The sequence below is a fragment of the Callorhinus ursinus genome, unplaced genomic scaffold (assembly GCF_003265705.2).
Source record: "Callorhinus ursinus isolate GAN/ISIS: 27379988/994484 unplaced genomic scaffold, GSC_fseal_2.0 scaffold4, whole genome shotgun sequence".
Lineage (NCBI taxonomy): Eukaryota > Metazoa > Chordata > Mammalia > Carnivora > Otariidae > Callorhinus > Callorhinus ursinus.
In genome coordinates, this window is record NW_027397066.1 from 94,468,517 (window position 1) to 94,487,557 (window position 19,041).

General features: G+C 40.9%; 1 protein-coding gene across 6 annotated transcripts in view; it reads left to right on the forward strand.

Moving 5' to 3' along the window:
• The first annotated feature begins 442 nt into the window (after nt 1–442).
• UGT8 (UDP glycosyltransferase 8) overlaps nt 443–19,041 on the forward strand; it is a 129,360-nt gene continuing 110,761 nt past the window's right edge. For 5 of the 6 annotated variants that reach the window (XR_012378010.1, XR_012378011.1, XM_073892175.1 and 2 more), the window contains exon 1: nt 443–991. The gene's annotated coding sequence lies outside the window, so the exon portion shown is untranslated. Of the gene's footprint in view, nt 992–1,731; nt 1,860–19,041 lie in introns of those variants that run through there. The other variant, XM_073892173.1, reaches the window with a different exon arrangement.

The window sequence follows — 19,041 nt, forward strand, 5'->3', positions numbered from 1 at the left end:
AGCAAAGCATAAATGGCCCTTTCAGCATGAGCCTGCGAGGAGGGATGTTACTGAGCCCAGCAACCCAAATTACTTTTTCCGGGACCCCCAAACTCGAGTTTTTGTGGTGGTGGTTGTTTTGTTTTAACGCTTTAGGATTCACGAGGCAGGTGCCTGAACACCTAACCCACCCCCCCCACCCCCGCTTTCTTTCGCGTATCTCCTCTACCCCCTTGCCCAAGTTCAACTTTTTAATAGGTTCCAGAGGAGCGCAGTAGGCTAAGAGGCTGGGAAGGTGAGAGAAGGAACGCTACCACCACGCTGATTCCGACTGCAATACCGTGATGGGGCGGGGGGGGAAGGCGGGCACGGGGACCAGAGGGGTGGTGGCAGAAAGGGCACAGGGCACGCCTCGTAGGGGGAACAGGGGGCGGGGCCACGTGCCATTCCCAGGGTTCCCAGCTCGGGTGCGACCGGAGGGCTCCCGAGCGTCCCAGCCTGTCAGGCGACCGCCGCTCCACGGGCGAGCATCCCTGTCCCAGGACCTGCCCCTCGCCCAGCCCGCGAGCGCGTCGCACGAAGGCGCGTCCGCATCCATGCCCGGGCCAAGGGAGAAGGCGTTCGCAGACCCAGGCGTGTGATGCGAGGCTGAGCGCGTGGCATCCGCGTCGTGCCGGGCCGAGCCGGACGCGGGAGGAGAGGGGCGCGCTCCTGCTCTTCTAGCGGTGCGCTGGGCGGGGCGCGGCTTGTGGGGGCCCGGCCAGCCGCGGGAAGCAGCGGAGGAGCAGGCGCGCTCCGGACCCGAAGGAGGGCACCGTTAAAGCTTTGCCATCAATTGTGAGCCCAGTGAGTCCGTCCTAAGCTAACACACTAACTCTACAGCCCTCACGCCCCCAAACCACCGAAGGCGGCGACACCTGATCCAGCGCACAAACACGGGTCCCTTCTGTCCCCGGATACAATTACGCGGCAGAGACACATTCAAACTCACGCGCAGCAGCCAAGAGCCGAGGTAAGTAGAGGGACCGCGGCGTTCCAGGGGGCGGAAGGGGGGCGGGCTGGAAGGAGGAGGTGGGCGTTGTTTGCTCCCAGAGGTGAGTGCTGGGCGAATGGCTGCGATCCAGGGGCTGGGGGCTGGGATCGGAAAGGGCAGATGGGGTTGGGCTGAGCGTGATAGGGAATGGGGAGTGCGGGTGGGGGGTAGGGAGAAAGGTTAAGGTTGAGGAACGGTGAAGGAGATCTTTCTCAGCTGCCCCCCGATAGCTCCCGTACTCCTCTCTTCTCCCATATGGCACCCGTTTGAGGGTCTTTTTGAGTTCCTGCGTGCCGAACTCTAGAGGGGAGGGGATAACCGTGCGCGGATCTGGCGGAGGACCTTGCACTTGACCCTGGAGGGATGGGCATCGGGGAGCCCCAGGGCCGGAGCCCGCTGCCGGCAAGGATGGGGGAGCAGGAAGTTTCGGACCTCTCCTAATAGTCTACTTCGTCCTCTCCCTAAAGGGGAACTGGGTGTGTTGGGGGTGGGGAGTGTCGTGGGGCTGCGAGCGTGCACACACACACACACTCCCACCTCTATTCTCTTGGGACCTTTGAGCATCTGCCGGAGCCCACAGGCCCGCGCGACCCCCCAGGAATGTATAGTGGTGACAGGGTCGCGCGCGGGTTCACACGCTGTTGAGAGAACTATGCGGCGTGCCCTTGCATTAGAGAAGCGTGTGTGCGGGCTGCGGAGGTTAGAGAGGAGTTGCGAGAAAGACGTGCTGCAGGAAGTAGGGCGCCTTCCACGGGCTGGAGGAGCGGCGAGGGGTCCTGGGGTGCGTGATTCGGGGTTGTAGGAGGCGAACGGCGTCGTAGGAGGCGAACGGCGTTGGAAGGCGCAAGTATGTGCAGTGAGACGGGGCGAAAGGACGGGCAGAGGTGGGGAGGGGCGTACCCAAACTGTATATGTAAACTCACTGGTTTAATTTTAGGTTGATAAAGTTGAGTACGGTGAATGTACTACTCTCCAGCGCTTCCTTAGGGAAAGAACCGCCTCTGTACCTGTACCTGTACCGCTGGTTCCCGTCACCTTAAAGCATCCCGGGGCGCTGGGGAGGGGAAGAAGGTGGGAGAACTTCGGAGAGTCCCGCAGACTAACTCATTGGAAGGCTAGATCACATTAAATAGCCATTCTTAAGAAGGAGAGGGCGTATCACTAGAGGACGGGTGGTGGGCGGTGTTCTCAAGCAGGAGTGACCCGGAGTCACCTCTACTATGAGTCCGTGTTAGTAATAGAGATAGCCTTTTATTTCAGGTGGGTTCCACCCAGAAAAAATCAAACAAATGAAAACACTAAAAACAGCCCCCTCAGGCTGTCACCTTGAATATTGAATTTTTCAAGATTAATAGCCCAAAGGTGTGGCTGTTTGGCTATATGCCAAGTGTGCTGTGGTTTCTTCGGATAATTTCATGTCCCTAAAAAGGTCTCCACTCAGAATTTGCTGTGCTTTATATCCTCAGGGGGAAAAAAATGACTGCCGTTTGAAGGAAGGATAGAAAGTCCTTTTTAATTGGTATTCTAATCATATTAGGATTAATCACACTTTAGTCTCTGGAGATTTTTAAAATAATTGGAGAGTCATGCATTTCAATGTTATATGATAAGGGATTCCAGAATTTAACTAAGTTAAATCAAAAATCAGCATGTGTTGTGTTTTGTTTTTTGTTTTTTTCCAGTCCCAGAGAGGGAAACAGTGGATTTAGTTTTCTTGTAAAAACCATCTCCTGGTAGTTAGTTTGAGGTTTTGCTTTAGGAATGTAACTCTGTTCAGCAACTGTTCTAGATAATTCCAGAGGGAAATACTCTACTATGATTTGATTTGCCTGTCACCCAGAAGATAAAGGTGACATCTAGTGTGTGATTTAGTGCCACAGGGCTGTTTAAAAACTACAGTGAAGTGTGATGCCTTGACATTTGGTAAAAGCTTAATAGTGTTTTAGTAGCTGGGCATAACTGAGTAGAAACAATACTTCTGACTTTTTCTGGGTAATACTACTGTAGAGATTCAAACTCTTTAAATCTGTAATTTTCAGAGCTTTATGCTTGCTTTATTAATACTTGGTGCACTTATTAGGATAAGTAAACCAGTGCAATAAGTAAAGATATTTACAACAAAATCGATCTCTTATAAAATCTATTTTTTGTGTGTAAAGAGTTTGACAGTAACATTTAATTTAAATTACTTAAAACGTTTCATGATACCGTATCAGCTTAATTACCACCATTGATGACAAAGGAAGAAAATAATCACATTCCCAATTCTCAAACTCCTTTTCAAAGTTATTTATATATTTATTTATTTATCAAGTAATGTTGAGTTGCTGCTGTTTAAAATTCAACTAGATTTTCAGAATATGCCAGGAGAATAAGAACTTTTAATTGTTTTTGTAATATATAATAATACTCCTTTTATTGATATTGATACTATCTGGGTTTTACCTATTTACATAAGTGCATTTTCTTCATAGCTGACCCCTCCCATGATCTATTAATTACTGAAACTTAAAAATTCAGCTATGAAACAAATAATTTCTAAATCCTGCACTCTTACTTGCTCCCCTGGATTTAAGTTAATTTTTTTGTTGGCTTGTCTTTATGAGCATGAATTCATAAAGAATTGAACAGTGCTATTCGTTGAGGTGTATAGAGCTGTTTTTGTTTATAGTAAATGGTCTCAGTCGACCCTGTTGAAATACTAGATTGGAGACAGAAGTACTATTCTTCTTTTTTATGGTTTTTCTGGGTCCTCTTTCTGATATCGGCTGTCACTTTCTACTGCTGTCTGGCTGTGAGCGAGTCCTGCTGCTATATTATCTGTTGTCTTTTTTTTCTGTGAAATGATGTGGGCTCTTGCCTGACTATAAAGCCTGTGGGCTTTGTGACAGGCACTTGCTGTCCTCATGCTTTATTTCTGGAATGGATTGTAAGCTATATGGCTGAGGTTCCTAGTGGGATTAGGATGGCCTCTCTGTAAATGGTTTTAATGTCGTTGTTGTTTTACAGAATATTTTGTGTATGAGATCTTTGGAAGGGTGTCTTAATGTCAGACAGTTCAGTCTTCTGAAAAGTCTTTGCTTTTCTGAGAAATTGCAGTAGCCCTTAAAAAAAGTTTACTTTTCTTACGGTAGGCCCAGATTGCCTTTGTTTGGGAATATGTATACAGTGATGTTTTCTATACCACCTTCTATACCAGCTAGCCTTATGTAATGTTGGTCATATTTTCCTACTCCGGAATAAAAAGTGTGTTTTGATAATCTTGATCACCATACTTGAAGCGAGGGCAGTCATCTCAGTATTATTTTGCATACCTACCTATGGAGGAGCTACATAATCAAATTAGTTTGAATAAATTAGTTTAATTTAGTCTTGGAGAACAGTAGTAATCAACATCTTCTTAACCTAAAGCATTTCACAAGCATTCATTCTTTTATTCAGCAAATATTTATTAAAAGCATAATATGGGGGCACCTAGGTGGCTCAGTCGGTTAAGTGGCTGCCTTCGGCTCAGGTCATGATCCCAGGGTCCTGGGATCGAGCCCCGCATCGGGCTCTCTGCTCCACGGGAAGCCTGCTTCTCCCTCTCCCACTCCCCCTGCTTGTGTTCCCTCTCTCGTTGTCTCTCTCTCTGTCAAATAAATAAAAATCTTAAAAAAAAAAATAAAAGCATAATATGTTCTTGTGCTCTGGGGTATACGGACACAGAAGCCCCTGGGTTTAAGAGGTTAGATAGATTGAAAACAAACTAGTTTCAGTAAGTGCAACATAATGCTGTAGGGTCTCTGAGTGTTGTGATAAAGCTATGCAGAGGACCCTGAACAGGCATTTGGAAGTGATCAGAAGACTAGAGAGGCCTCATAGAGAAGATGACATTACGGTCAGTATAGGCACAGGCAAGGTCAGGGGAGGCTGTTTGCCATCATAAGGAATATGGACCATTTTCTGTTCAAACAAAGGAGTGATCTGATGCGAAGATAGCTCTCACAGCCATCTAGAAGGATGGATCTGAGGAATGTGAGACAGAAACAGCGGTTTAGAGGGTATTGGAGTGATCTTGTTGAGGACCTTGTACCGTAGTGGTAACAGTGAGATGAAGAAAAGGGTTTGGTCACATAGATGTTAAGGTAGGAGAATCTCTAGGATCAGGTGAGTGATTACACGGCGGGTGACATGTGAGGAGATGCAGGTTGGAGGAGCAAGGATGACAGAGTTCAGTTTTAAAGAGTATGAAGTACCTACAGAAAATCCAACTGAAGAGGAGTATCCAATGGATCATTACACAGAAGTTCTGAGTAGAGAGGTCTTAGCTGGATAAATAAGGTAGATAAATGGATGAATGGATAGGTAGGTGGAAAAATGGATGAATAGATGGATGGACTCACTGATTTAGTAGTTTTTAGTACATGGGTGTTTGGAAAAAAAAAAAAAAAGGAAGTTGATATGCCTTCCAGGGCAGGTACAATGAGTAAGGGGGAGGATAGAAGCCTAGGGAAATCCCAATATGTAACAGTTGGGTGAGAAATAGGGAGCAGTGAAGAATGAGAAGTAGAGAGTGAAAGAGGCAGGAGGAAAATGAGCAGAGAATAGCTTTTTAGTAGCTGAAGGAGGAAAGAAGTTTAAGAAGTAAAATCAAGTACTGAAATGAGGGGTATCAGACAATTCTGATTCTGCTCCTGACTAACTCTGTGACCTTGAACTTAGAGCATAGTTCTCATCTACGAGAAGTGGATCAAAGTGCCTACACCAGGGGGCTACTGTGAAGATCAAATGAGATAAAGTCTGGCAAGCTCCGTGTCTAGAAGGTCATTGGTTTGTGCTTAATAAATGCTAGCTGTTTTTTTATTTTTTAAGATTTTTTAATTTATTCATTCGAGACACAGATACAGAGAGAGAGAGAGAGAGAGCATGAGCAGGGGGAGAAGGAGAGGGAGAAGCAGGCTTCCTGGCTCTGCGGGGCTCAATCCCAGGACCCTGGGATCATGACCTGAGCCGAAGGCAGACGCTTAACCATCTGAGCCACCCAGGTGCCCTGCTAGCTGGTTTTTATGAAAAGCACAACTTGGATTTGGTGATGAGTTGGTCTGTAGAGACTATTGCTTTTAGCAGTACTTGCTCTCAGGGTTCAAGGAGGGTGTTTAAAGGTATATTTAAGATGAAAACTTGATCCGATTTATAGCCTTTGGGGAGGAAGCCAGTAGAATAGGGGCAATTGGAAATTTTGAAGGGAGCAGGGAGAGCATTGGAAGACATTCCTTGAGGAGAGGGTGGGAATTGCGAGAGCTCTGGGGAGTTGCTGGGATCCTTACAACAAGCCACGCTTCTACCAGCCTGGAGGGTTCTCTAGCATACAGGTTGTTTTTTAAAAGCATCTGGTAATCAAATCATAGACATTTCAAATGCCTTGTTAAACTGTTTATGGTATTATAAATGAGTTCTAGTTTCTTAGATAATCTAATACGGGCATAGATACTCATTTTAAAAGAGTATGAACAAAACAACAACAAAAAGACAAATGACATTAAAACTGAACAAAATATTTAATATTTGATGATTCAGAAGGCACTTCCATATCTTACGGGGTCATAAAAGTCTACATTGTGGGAAGCAATTATTAACTTGTGTAATAGGAGAAGGACTGATTCATTAATTGTTTAAAAAAATTAGGTGTGCTATAGTAATACTGAAACATACCTACTTTTTTTCCTTAGGATTTTCTCTATTTGGAGGAGGTAATGCTTTATATTAGAGATAAACCTCTAAAATTAGATTTGTATTTTAATATGTGTATCCATTTTTCGCGCTGTAATTCTTGAGCATTTTGAGAAAATGTTTGCATGTAGGAACTGGTTTGGGAACCAGTCAACAGTTGATAATGTTAATAATGCATATTATTTACTAATTGGTTGTAAGGCATATTGGTGATTAATTGGTTATAAATGATATTGATTTTTCTTTTTTAGTTCAAATTAATATGTTTCAATACATATTGTTATTCACCACGTGTCATTTGTTTATATAGCAGTTAGAGTATACATAGTTTTTAAAATTTCTAATAAAGGTTTTTTGAGTAAAATAAATGTTCAGTATTTTTAAGGTGAATCATTAATGTGTGTAGGTTTTATGTATTTAATGTGCGCGGTTTTTCATCTCTGATGATGTTCTTTACTTGAAATTCTCTAGCCACACTTTTTGTTACCAGGACCTCCTGTTTTGAGGTTGAATTTCTGTGCTTTTTGTCCACTGCGCTAACTCCCTCACAGTGTCTGGTCTCCTTCTTGCACGCGTAGTGGTCTGTGCATTTCCATATTGTATATTCACCAAGTGGTCTGTGCATTTCCATATCGTATGTTCACCAACTCAGTTTTTTGTTTAAGATTTTATTTATTTATTTGACAGAGAGAGACACAGTGAGAGAGGGAACACAAGCAGGGGGAGCGGGAGAGGGAGAGGGAGAAGCAGGCTTCGTGGAGCGGGGAGCCCCATGCGGGGCTCGATTCCAGGACCCCGGGATCACGACCTGAGCCGAAGGCAGACACTTAACGACTGAGCCACCCAGGCGCCCCACCAACTCTGTTTTAGATTAGATACTGTCCTGCTCAGCACTGCCTGATGGAGATGACAGATACCAAGTTGAAATTGACTTGGACGTGTGTACCATCCTTAGGTCAGCATTTGGGAGTGCAGAGCCAAACAAACATGGAACCTTTGGATTTATGAATGGCAGGGTATCTAGGACAGCATAGGTCAGTTCCTACTCCTTGGCTGAAAGGTTATGTAAGTATTAAAACATTTGGAAAGAATGTGTAATTAGGAACATTTCAGGGATACTGTGTGTTTTGCTCTTAGTTTTGTGTTATTTATCTGTATTGTTATTAATCAAAATAATCACTGTATTGATTAAATTTCCCCCAGCTTGATTTGGATAACAGAAATACATCTGTAGGAATTCCAGTTCACCAAAAAAATTTACATTATAACCGATTTGGTAAATATTTGCTTGATTTTGGAATTTATTAATACAAAATATGTGTAAAATTATTTTGCACTTTCCAGTTCTGTTTTTTAAAAAATTAATACTTGAAATATTTTCAAGGCATTGAGTCATAATTTTTTAGCTATTACACTGGCTATAACTAGCCTTATTAAATAATAACTGTGGTGCTGATTGTCCTTCAAGTGAGACGTTTTAATTTAGTACTATGCCGGCATGGCATGAATTAAAAACAAAATTAAAAGGCTTTATATGCAAACAATGAATCATGGAAAAAGAAAAAAAAACAAAATTAAAAGGAAGTAGAATCAAGTGTACAAATATGCTGTATATTTTGTGTGTGCAAAAAATTGTATAAACATTTAGTTTTTATAAACTGGATCATATTTATAGACTTTAAAATAAAGGTGATGGGTATACAGATGTTTGTTAATCTTTATACTACTTTTCTGTTTGAAATATTTTACCGTAAAAAGTGTGGACAGATAAGGACACTAAGCATATCAGTGTAACCAGACACTGCTTTTTAGAGCAATATTGAAGTAAATCTTCCCACAAAAAGAATCCTCTTTTGATTAATCTGTTTGGCAAATTCAAAGTTTCCTAATCTACTTCAGCAAATACACACCACCCCCACACCAGCAGCAAACTTGGGCATACCTCTGTAGGGCACTTTGAATGTAGTTGCATCCACCAGAATTTTCCTAAACTTCTAAATTTAAGATAAAGGCTTAATGTGAGCCTCATCATAATATCCCTTATTCTAAAGAGGAGACATCCACAGACGGATTTATGTTTTTGGTTTTTCGTTTTGAACCAGCAGTGGAAGGAATGATTCGGCAGTGTTGCCCTCCTGCTTTGAGAGAGTTGCTCTAAGATTGGATGGTCCGGGCATGACCTGCAGGCCCCTCCCCGTGGGCTCTTGGGAAGAAAGGCCATTGTGCTTTACATAGCTTTTATATCCGTGCAGCTGTACCTGTTACTCATTTGTACTCAGAGCCAATCAGGAGAGCGGGGCTTAGAGGAAAACTAGTCAAACAGGTTTGCCCGTCTATTTAAATGGGGGGGAAGCAGTGAAATTTGTGGATAAGGTCAAGGGTGAAACTGTTTTAAGGAGTATTAATGCTGATAACTGACTTTTATTTTCTCCAGGGTTTTGAAAATACTTTGGGGGCATTTGTGAGACTCTATCTTCACGGAGCTAGAGTGAGAGTAAAGGGAGCTGAAAGAAGTAAATAAAAAAGAGGGAATTAGAACAACGTGAACAGAGGGAAAGGAAAAACAATAGTGGAGGGGAGAGGAGGGGGGGAAAAAAAACAAGGGGAAGAGGGCAAGTGTTTCAGTGTCCCTTCTAGGCTTTGTGCAAACTCCGATCTTAGAATGAGTTTAATTAAAATAAGCGAACATCTGTAGTCTTCAATATCCAATATAGGGAACGCTCTCCTGGGTCAGGGCTGAGGCTTCCGAGGAATATTCGTGGGAAAATGTGGTAGTTACTATCTCTTAACACTAACTTTGTCTTGGAAGTACATAGTTCCCTTGAACAATAGTAAAATGCTATATTCATAAAGCTTTTTTTGTAGCTTGTAAATCTCTTACTCATACACTCATCATTTTATCCTCTTTCCGCCCCTGAGCGCTGCCCAGTGGGGAGCCCTAGTTTACAAACCATGACCTGCGGGTGCAGAGCTCCTAAGTAACTCCTGGAAGTCACTAGGACGGTTCTGGGAGGATTTGGTGTTGGAACACAGGCTTCTTTCCTAGAGCACGGCCCTGGAGCTACAGCTCACCACCTGCTGAAACCTGGACCTCATTGAAATGACCTTTAAATAAGTCTTCTTTAGATCTCACCAGAGACTCTTTACCCACTCATTGAGATTTTCTTCCCCTTTACCCTCTGGGATGGTTGGCTCTTCATGCTCAGGCATTGCCTTTTTATTTATAAATAGATGATGCAGATTTGCAAGGCTAGCTTTGAAGTCTTGGCAGATAATTACATGTATTTAGTTTTTTATTTTGTATTTATATCTGAATATAAGCACGCCTGATGTCATGAAACAGTAGTTGGAGAAACAAATGATTACACACCTTAGGACGATCTGCCTTAGGAGGCATTTGATTTGCTTCTTTCCTCCTCAACCCCAGAGAAGACATTTTATACCAGTTAATTCAAAGCACCAGTCCGGGCAGAGTTCTTTATTCCCTCCTCTGTGCTTATTTCCTCCTTTGGTAATTGGCAAAATTCTCTGGTTTGGAATGTCTCCTCTTCTGTCTTCTTCTGGGCAGGGCAGTAGGAGTGGGAATAGGAATAAGAGCACGTTTTGAGGAATCTCTTCAGCCAAACTAAAAAGAAAATAAACAGGTTTGGTAAGACTATTTATAAGAAATGATGCCTGACTCTGCTATTTGCCTGTTTAAAAAAAAAAAAATTTTAAATTCTTGAGAACATTAGGAGATAACTATGTTATCTGGATCAGTTAGACTTTAGCATATGCTTAGGAATATCATTTTTGTTCAAATTTCACAACTATGCACAATATAGAGAAACAAGTTCCTCTGGCTGTCTGCTCCTTCCTCTTGCTGTTCCAACTCTCTTTCCTCCTACACCTGCTGGCCCTTCTGGAGATAAAGTCCCTGCCTTTTGTGAGGAATTGCCCAGAGGGAGCCTAGTGATCGGGTTACAAATTGGAGGGAGGGATGTGGGTAAATATGTGTGTGAGGGGCGCGTAGGGGTCTGCCCATCACCAACCTAGGAGCTGGTCATTTTATTCAAATCACCCTGTACAGTAGTTGTTCAGCCTGTAAATGGACCTTAATTGCTTTATGCTCTCTCGTCATTGTTTATACAGTAAAAATACTTCAGCTAACAATTACTCCCTAAACGCATTCCTACTCATATTTCTCTGCCTTAAAGGGCATGGCAGGGGAGACGTTTTGAACCAGACGTGTTGATGCCTGGAGGTCGGTATAGTGAGTATCTGTAACGTACACGAATTAATTCAGCCATTCATTCAACAGGCAGCCTATTATATGATAGAACTCTTCTGCCTTAGAGCCAAAATACATGGTGATTCTTAAAAATCTAGTATAAAACTTGAAAGTCTTATGTATAAATGTTTAAGGAGGTCATTTTTTAAGGCTTCTGTTACCTGACATAGGGCAGTGGCCACTTTGGAGAGTCTTTATATGGTACAGGTAAGAGATAGTGGATTAGGACCCAGGAAACCTGAGTGCTGGGTCCCGCTCTGCCAGCGAGTAACTACGGACTTAGCCAGGTGATGCTAGGCAGCTGCCCCCAGGAGAACTCATCTCTTTCTTTACAAATGAGAGGATTTGGACTCAGTTATCTTTAGTCTTTAAATTGGGCCTTTGACACTTTTTAAATGAAAATACATATTTTAAAAATATTTGTTACCGTTTCATAATAAATGTGTTAAGTACCAGTGTTCAAGTATATTTATGTTTCCAAGACTAATAACAATGGCAATGCTATACAAAAGACTTCTCTGGACTTGCTTCATTATGCTGAATACCATGTACAATTCTAGATGAATTATATTTTCAGGTGAAGTTATATTTTCACCTGTTAGTAGGGAAGCATCAGAGCAATGCATTCTGTCTTTCTACAGAACCTACCACAATCTCCCTCTTCTGGGGAAAATATAACTGCTTTTTCATCTAAAACCCCATAATAACCTTCTTTTAGTGATTATGCAGGTATTTTATAAGACAACATTGGGAAAGTTTGGTGTTTGTTCATGTGGACTTCCAAGGAATTGAACGGGGAAACATCCAGAAGTTTGTTTTTTGTTTTGATTTGTTTTTGGTTATATTTATGCAGAAGTTTTTTGTTCTAAAAGGTGTTTAAGACCTCCCTTGGCAATTTATTTTGTGACTCTTAATAATGTTTCTGTAGATAATGTTAAAAATCCACTTAAACTAGTGATATTAATGAAAGGATTTTATTTTACTAATATAAGAGAAACAATCCTGTGATTCCTGGTACATTTCTGCAGCCTTAAGAATGTCATGTAATGATATCTTGAAAAGCTGTTTCCTGGGGCGCCTGTTTGGCTCAATTGGTAGAACATGTGACTCGATCTCAGGGTTGTGAGTTCAAGCCCCACTTTGGGTGTAGAGATTACTTTAAAAAATTATAATAAAATCTTAAAAAAAAAGCTCTTTCCCCACATCATGTGAATTTGTCTTGTTGTGGGAGAAGATGAAAATTTGATCTGTATCTCCTCCACATTCGCTGTGGTATTCCACGAATTAGAATCCCAATAAAGCAGAATTATAAAAAGTCCTAATGAAACATTTTAAAACAGTAACCAAACATCAGTTTTCTTTTAAGAAAGCATATACCTATAAGAGCTTAAAGTCTCATGCAATCTCATTTATGAAACTTTTTCCATTTGCTTAAAGATGAGATCAGAATAAAAACAAAGAATTTCCTTATTGTTTGTTGAATGTTGATCACATGATGCAGTTGCATGGAGATAACTGTACCAGGCTAAAAGAAACCCACACTTATTCCTGTATGTTATATGTATGTATGAGTGTATATATATATGTATATGTATATATATAATATGTATTTTAAAACTGGGTATGTGATAGGGGCACCTGGGTGGCTCAGTTGGTTAAGCATCTGCCTTGGGCTCAGGTCATGATCCCGGGGTCCTGGGATCGAGCCCCATGTCAGGCTCCCTGGTCAGCGGGGAGCCTGCTTCTCCCTCTCCTCCCCGCTTGTGCTCTCTCTCATTCTCTCTGTCTCTCTCTCTCAAATAAATAAATAAAATCTTTTAAAAAGACTGGGTAAAAAAAAAAAAGTAAAAAGACTGGGTATGTGATAAAGATCAAAAATGTCTTAATGCCACTGTTTTTTTTGATTAAAAAAGAAAATTTCATTTTTTTAAATTATAAACTTTTATCTCTATCTGTGATTCTGGAAATGGGGCCTGAACCAGCAGCATCAGCATCACCTGGGAATTTGTTAGAAATGCAAATTTTGGGGCCCATCCCAGATCTCTAGAATCTGAAACTGGGAGGATACCACCAACTAGCTCTCCAGGTGGTTTTGATGCACACTGAAGTTGGAGAACCACTGATCTCTGATTCTAGATATAATCAATTCAGTTTTTCTATGCGATGAAAACATTTCTGATCATTTTAGGGACAAAGGAAAATTAGGTTTCGATTTCAAAATACTTTCCTACACACACACACACACACACACACACACACACACACACACACACATACTCTGCTCCTTAGTTTATTAAAAACAACAACCAACATGGGTTGGATTAGTTGTTTACTTTTGTGTGTTTTACTATGACTTTGTGTAAGTGCAGCCCAGTGGTTCTCAGTATTGTAATTACTTGGAGGGCGTTATAAAAAAGCAAAAGCAAAAAAAAAAAAAAAAAAAGCTAAGACCAAAGTCTTATCCCCAGAAATTCTGATTTAATTGATAAGCTAGGGGTTGGTAGGTTTTTCAGGCATCTCTAGTTCTTACAAGCATCCCAGGTGATTATAATGTATGGTCACAGTTGAGAGCCACTGGAATGTAGCCATATGTTCAAAGATTGGCTCACCTATCACATAACAGTCCCTTAAAAATTATATAGGTAAATTAGGTCCTTCCATTATTTTAAGCGAATTATCTTTGGTGTATGTGCGATTAGAAAATAATTTGTTTTCCAGTAGGTTACTGTACTGTTGACTGGTTGACCATGTTATTAATAAGGTTTTATCACTCTTAATTCTCCTTCTTGGCTTTACCCTGAATCCCTTCTTATCCAAAGTGCACTCCACATACCTGCATCATCCCATATCACCAGAGAGTTTACAAGTAAATAATCTGGGCCCACACACAAGACGTACTGAATCAGAATTTGCATTTTAACACTGTCCCTTTGGAAATTTGCCTTCACATTAAAGATTCTTGATAACATAAAGCTTAAAATTGGGGTGAGTTAACTTTTTCTCCTTTTTTTTCCCTTAACAGCTATTTATCTGGTCTTGACTACTTTTGTCAACCAAATCATATCAATTTCATTAAACCTATTTTTAAATTTGTTTTTTTCGGTAAGTTTTATAATTGTAAGGGATCTCCAAGACCATCTAATGTCATAGTCTTGCCTGGCAGGAGAAGGAAATTAGGCACAGAAAAATTAAATGACTTGGCCCAAATTACAAAAGCTATTGATTGGGGAATCCATAGATGCATGCCATATATATTATTTTTTCTTGCATTATTGAGACTTCATTATGGGATCACTTAAAATGATATTATTTTCATAATATAAACAACTTGAAATGTGAGCTGACTGAAATGACAGTCTTAGGTTACCCAAGTATGACATATATCCAAAAAACCAAAACTTTAAATACACAGTGACATTTCTTTAGATTATCTATCTAGTGTGACACTAATTAAGTTTACTAATACACCAGTATTTCAAATTATGTTACAATTTGTGGGGTTAAGTGATAATGAGAAGGTTGAATATATAATATTAAACTGAAAATTGAAAGGTACTGTCATGTCCTTATAAATTACTCAAACTGTCTTCTCGAGATATCATAGGTACTTTATAACAGGACATTAAAAACATATACTTTGGGATTGCTTGCTTGTTTATTCTGAATTCCTCAAGATCTTGAGCTGGGCCTTATGCTTTCTGAGTACCCTGGCACAACTGAGCTTTAACTCTGGTCTTTATGTTTCAGATCCACATGCCCTTTGAATCACTTGTGTTTCTCTTCATGCACATAAAGATTGAGAATTAGATCCTTGTCTTTCAATCTGGTGGTTGAATTGCATCAAAATCTCCAGATGCTTATTAGAAATGCAGATTTTTGTTTTTTTTCCCCCAGACTTCCTAACAGCCTGTGTGATGAAGCTCCTGAATCCGCATTTTCAGTAAGCACCACAGGTGGTTGTTTTGGACAGGAACTTTTGAGGACTATTTCATTAGATAATTAGTTTTTTGTGTGTTTAATATAGTTATATTAAATCACTAGTATTGAGCATTAATTTGATACATACTCTATACAAGGGTACTGACTGGCAATATCTGTTGGTATCCATATCATCCTATTTTTCTTTCCCCTCTTTTGCTTATTTTTATCTTATCTTCTCACCCGATGATGCTGGAGAAGTGCCCAGGAGGGCCGGGCCAGCTCTCACTGATAAGGGAATAGCATTGGGTTTCTCATGACAGCTTCACCGTCTGTACTAGATGCCTGACAAGATACTGGTAGTGTAGAAGAGTGGTAAGTGCAGCTAACTTGGAATGCTACAAGAACAACAAAGGCCAACAAAAACATTCTTTATAGCCTCTCCTTCACAAGGAGGTTTTTGGTGGGCCCCTTGGCGTGTGTCTAAGTCCCAGGTGCAGAATTAAAATTTTTGAATGGTATTGCTACTGGTTTATTCCTTTCAGTATTTTGTGTGTATAAAGAAAGATCTGCCTGTGTGGTACCTTTAGAAATTTACATTAGTCTCATTTTCTTTAAGGTGACGTGGCATTGTCAGGAATGTGGTATTAATGATAGAATATTTTCTATTGTGCCTTTTGATTTTGTTATTAGACGCAAAAGCAATATTTAAAAAACGAAAGTGACTGTGTTAGAAATTGTGACTAAAAGCTTTTGACAAGTAGCTTTGGATGAATTTACTATTATTAATTTTTTTAATGTGTGAAATGGAATCCAACGTCTTCCTTTGCATTTAGCATATTCCAGTTGTATTTCTGTAGTTAAGTCACACACTTCCATACAAATACGGAAATATCTGTGATTTTCCTGAATGACTCAAAACCATGAATGTGGGAAAGTGGTTGACTGCCAGCCTCCCGTCCCCAGTCAGGGTGTTCCCATTTCACAGCCAGATTTTAGGGGACTCCTGCCTTTCAGCGCTTTACTTGCAAGACAGTCCTAATTAACTTCAGAGCACAAGCTTTTGCCTGCTTATGAAACTAAATGCGTAAGCCTGGGCTGTTGACCAGTTCTCTAGCAATAAAGCAGAGTTTCCCCCCAGTCTGCCCACAACGTTTTTTTTTTTTTTTTTTCCCCAGCTTTATTTTCTTCACGTCATGGGATGAAAGTGGGATACGGTTGAGGATATGAACCTCTGCAGTATACTAGATGCTAGGTCTTGCTCAGGTTCTCCTCAGTCGTCTTCTCCTCGTCTGGGAAATGGGAACAACTCTTTTTCCTTGGCGTGGAGTCTCCCTGTGAAATGAGATCATGCTCATAAAGCCTATAAGGCAGGGAAAGTGCAGAATACATAGTACAGCTCTTTTTAAGATCCGCTGTTTATCGATGGTTTTATGTTAGGATATAAGGCGCGAGCTCGAGGGTGACCAGCTTGTTCCGGTTTGCCCAGATAACAACACTGGACGGTCCACACCCCGATAATCCCCTCCGTTCCGGGCAAGGCAGGATGGCCAGTCACCCCAGTGCTGCACACAGAGACTCAAAATAACGGTAAAAGCACAGAGAAAAAAACCAAACAGTAAAAGTACAGAAAAAAAGTAGTTCAGTGGCTTTGAAAAAAGTAGTTGCGTTGCTTCGCGGAGAATGCTCGTGACCGGCGTGGGCAAGGCGGGGCTGATCCTCCGAGTTATCTTTGCTGTCGCCGGGTTCCTGCTTTGTACTTCTGCCTGCGGGGTCCAGGATGTTAATCATTACCGTGTTCTCCCTCCGGCCGCCAGGGAGGTGAAAAGTGAAACCTCTAAAGGCATACATTAGAGATCGCACGTATCACTTCTGCTTCTAGCCCGTGTCCGTTCACCAGAACTTAACTTAGAGGGCTCAAACTAGCTCCGGGAGACGCTGGGAAGTGGCTTCAGCCTTCGTGGCGGTGAGCCAAGCTAAAGTAGAGGATTCCATTACTAGAAAAGAGGAGAAAAACATATGCCATTGCTGTCTCTCGTATCCCTACGGTGGCATCCAGCAAACTTCAGCTTCTTGTCCATTCTTTTGCTATTTAATATACAAGCTTTTTTTTTTTTTTTTGGTCATTTACACATTGAATGTGTAAGAAGTTCATAAATAAGATGCAGAAAGTTCCCTAGACTTAAGGAAAAGCTGAAATGGAATCTGTACTTTGCTACTTTCTTCCTCTAACTGCAATACCCATTACCTTAGAAATTGTCTCTATAATTGAGACGTGTAACTAACTTCCGTGCCTCAGGCAAAAACTTTTGATTTAGAATTTTGTTCAGAGGTAAGGCAGTTGTTAAAATTGCATTTCATTCATTTAAGATTAAAGAAAACGATGGCGATGCCTGTAGTCCAGCTGCATATCCAGGTTCAAAATCACAAGTGCAGGGTGCCTGGGTGGCTCAGTTGGTTAAGCGACTGCCTTCGGCTCAGGTCATGATCCTGGAGTCCCGGGATCGAGTCCCACATCGGGCTCCCTGCTCAGCAGGGAGTCTGCTTCTCCCTCTGACCCTCTTCCCTCTTGTACTCTCTGTCTCTCATTCTCTCTCTCAAATAAATAAATAAAACTTTAAAAAAAAATCACAAGTGCAGTCAATTCATTCAGTAAATATTTACTGAGTACTTACTACATGGTTAGCAAAGGGAATAAAATAGTTACCTACTTTTACTAAAATCTCCAACCTTTTGGAGCTTAAATTATGCTAGAGGATACAGAAATTAGTTTTTGTTTTGTTTTGTTTTGCTTTTTAAAATTGAAGTCAAATTAGCGTTCAGTGTCGTATTACTTTTAGGTGTACCATAGTGATTGGACCATTCTACACATTACTCAGTGTTCACAATGTTATTGTTATTACAGTATTATTGACTGTATTCCCTGTGTTCTACATTTCAATTCCATGACTTAATTATTTGTAACTGGAAGTTTGTACCTCTTAAACCTTTTTATCTATTTCATCCCCACCACCTTCCCCTTTGGCCACCACCAGTTCTGTTTAAAGTGTGTTTTTTTTTGTTCATTTGTTTTGTTTTTTAGATTCCTTATATAAGTGGAATTATATGGTGTTTGTCTTTCTCTGACTTGTTTCACTTAGTATAATACCCTCTGGGTCCATCCATGTTGTTGCAAATGGCAAGATCTCATTCCTTTCTATGGCTGAGTAATACACTGGGCGTATACACCACATCTTCTTCATCCAGTCGCCTATTGATGGACACTTCGGTGGCTTCTATATTTTGGCTTTTGTAAATAATGCTGCAATAAACATAGGGGTGCATATATCTTTTCAAATTTGTGTTCATTTTCTCTGGATAAATACCCAGTAGTGGAATTATTGGATCCTATGACATATCTATTTTTAATTTTTTTGAGGAATCTCTGTATTGTTTCACACAGTGCCTTGCACTGATTTACATTTCCATCAACAGGGCACAAGGTTCCCTTTTTCTCCACATCCTCACCAACACTTTTTATCTCTTATCTTTTTGTTACTAGTCTTTCTGACTGGTGTGAGGGGATATCCCACTGTGGTTTTAATTTGCATTTCCTTGATGATTCCTGATGCTGAGCATCTTTTTGTGGGTCTGTTGGTCATCTTTATGTCTTCTTTGGAAAAATGCCTGTTCAGGTCCTTTGCCTATTTTTTGATCAGATTTTTTGGGGTTTTTGGTGTTGAGTTGTAGAAGTTGTTTGTATATTTTGGTTATTAACCCCTTATCGGATATATCATTTGCAAATATCTTCTCCAATTCCCTGGGTTGCCTTTTTATTTTGTTGATGGTTTCCTTTGCTGTGCAAAAGATTTTCATTTTTGTGTAGTTCCGGTAGTTTATTTTTTGCTTTTGTTTCCCTTACCTGAGGAGACATATCTAGAAAAATGTTGCTAAGGCTGATTTCCAAGGGATTACTGTCCATATTTTCTTTTAGGAGTTTTATGGTTTCAGGTCTCACATTTAGGTCTTTAATTCATTTTGAGTTTATTTTTGTGGATGGTGTAAGTGGTCCAGTTTCATTCTTCTGCATGTGTCTGTAAGTTTTCCCCGTTTCCCAACACCACTTACTGAAAAGACTATCTTTTCCCCA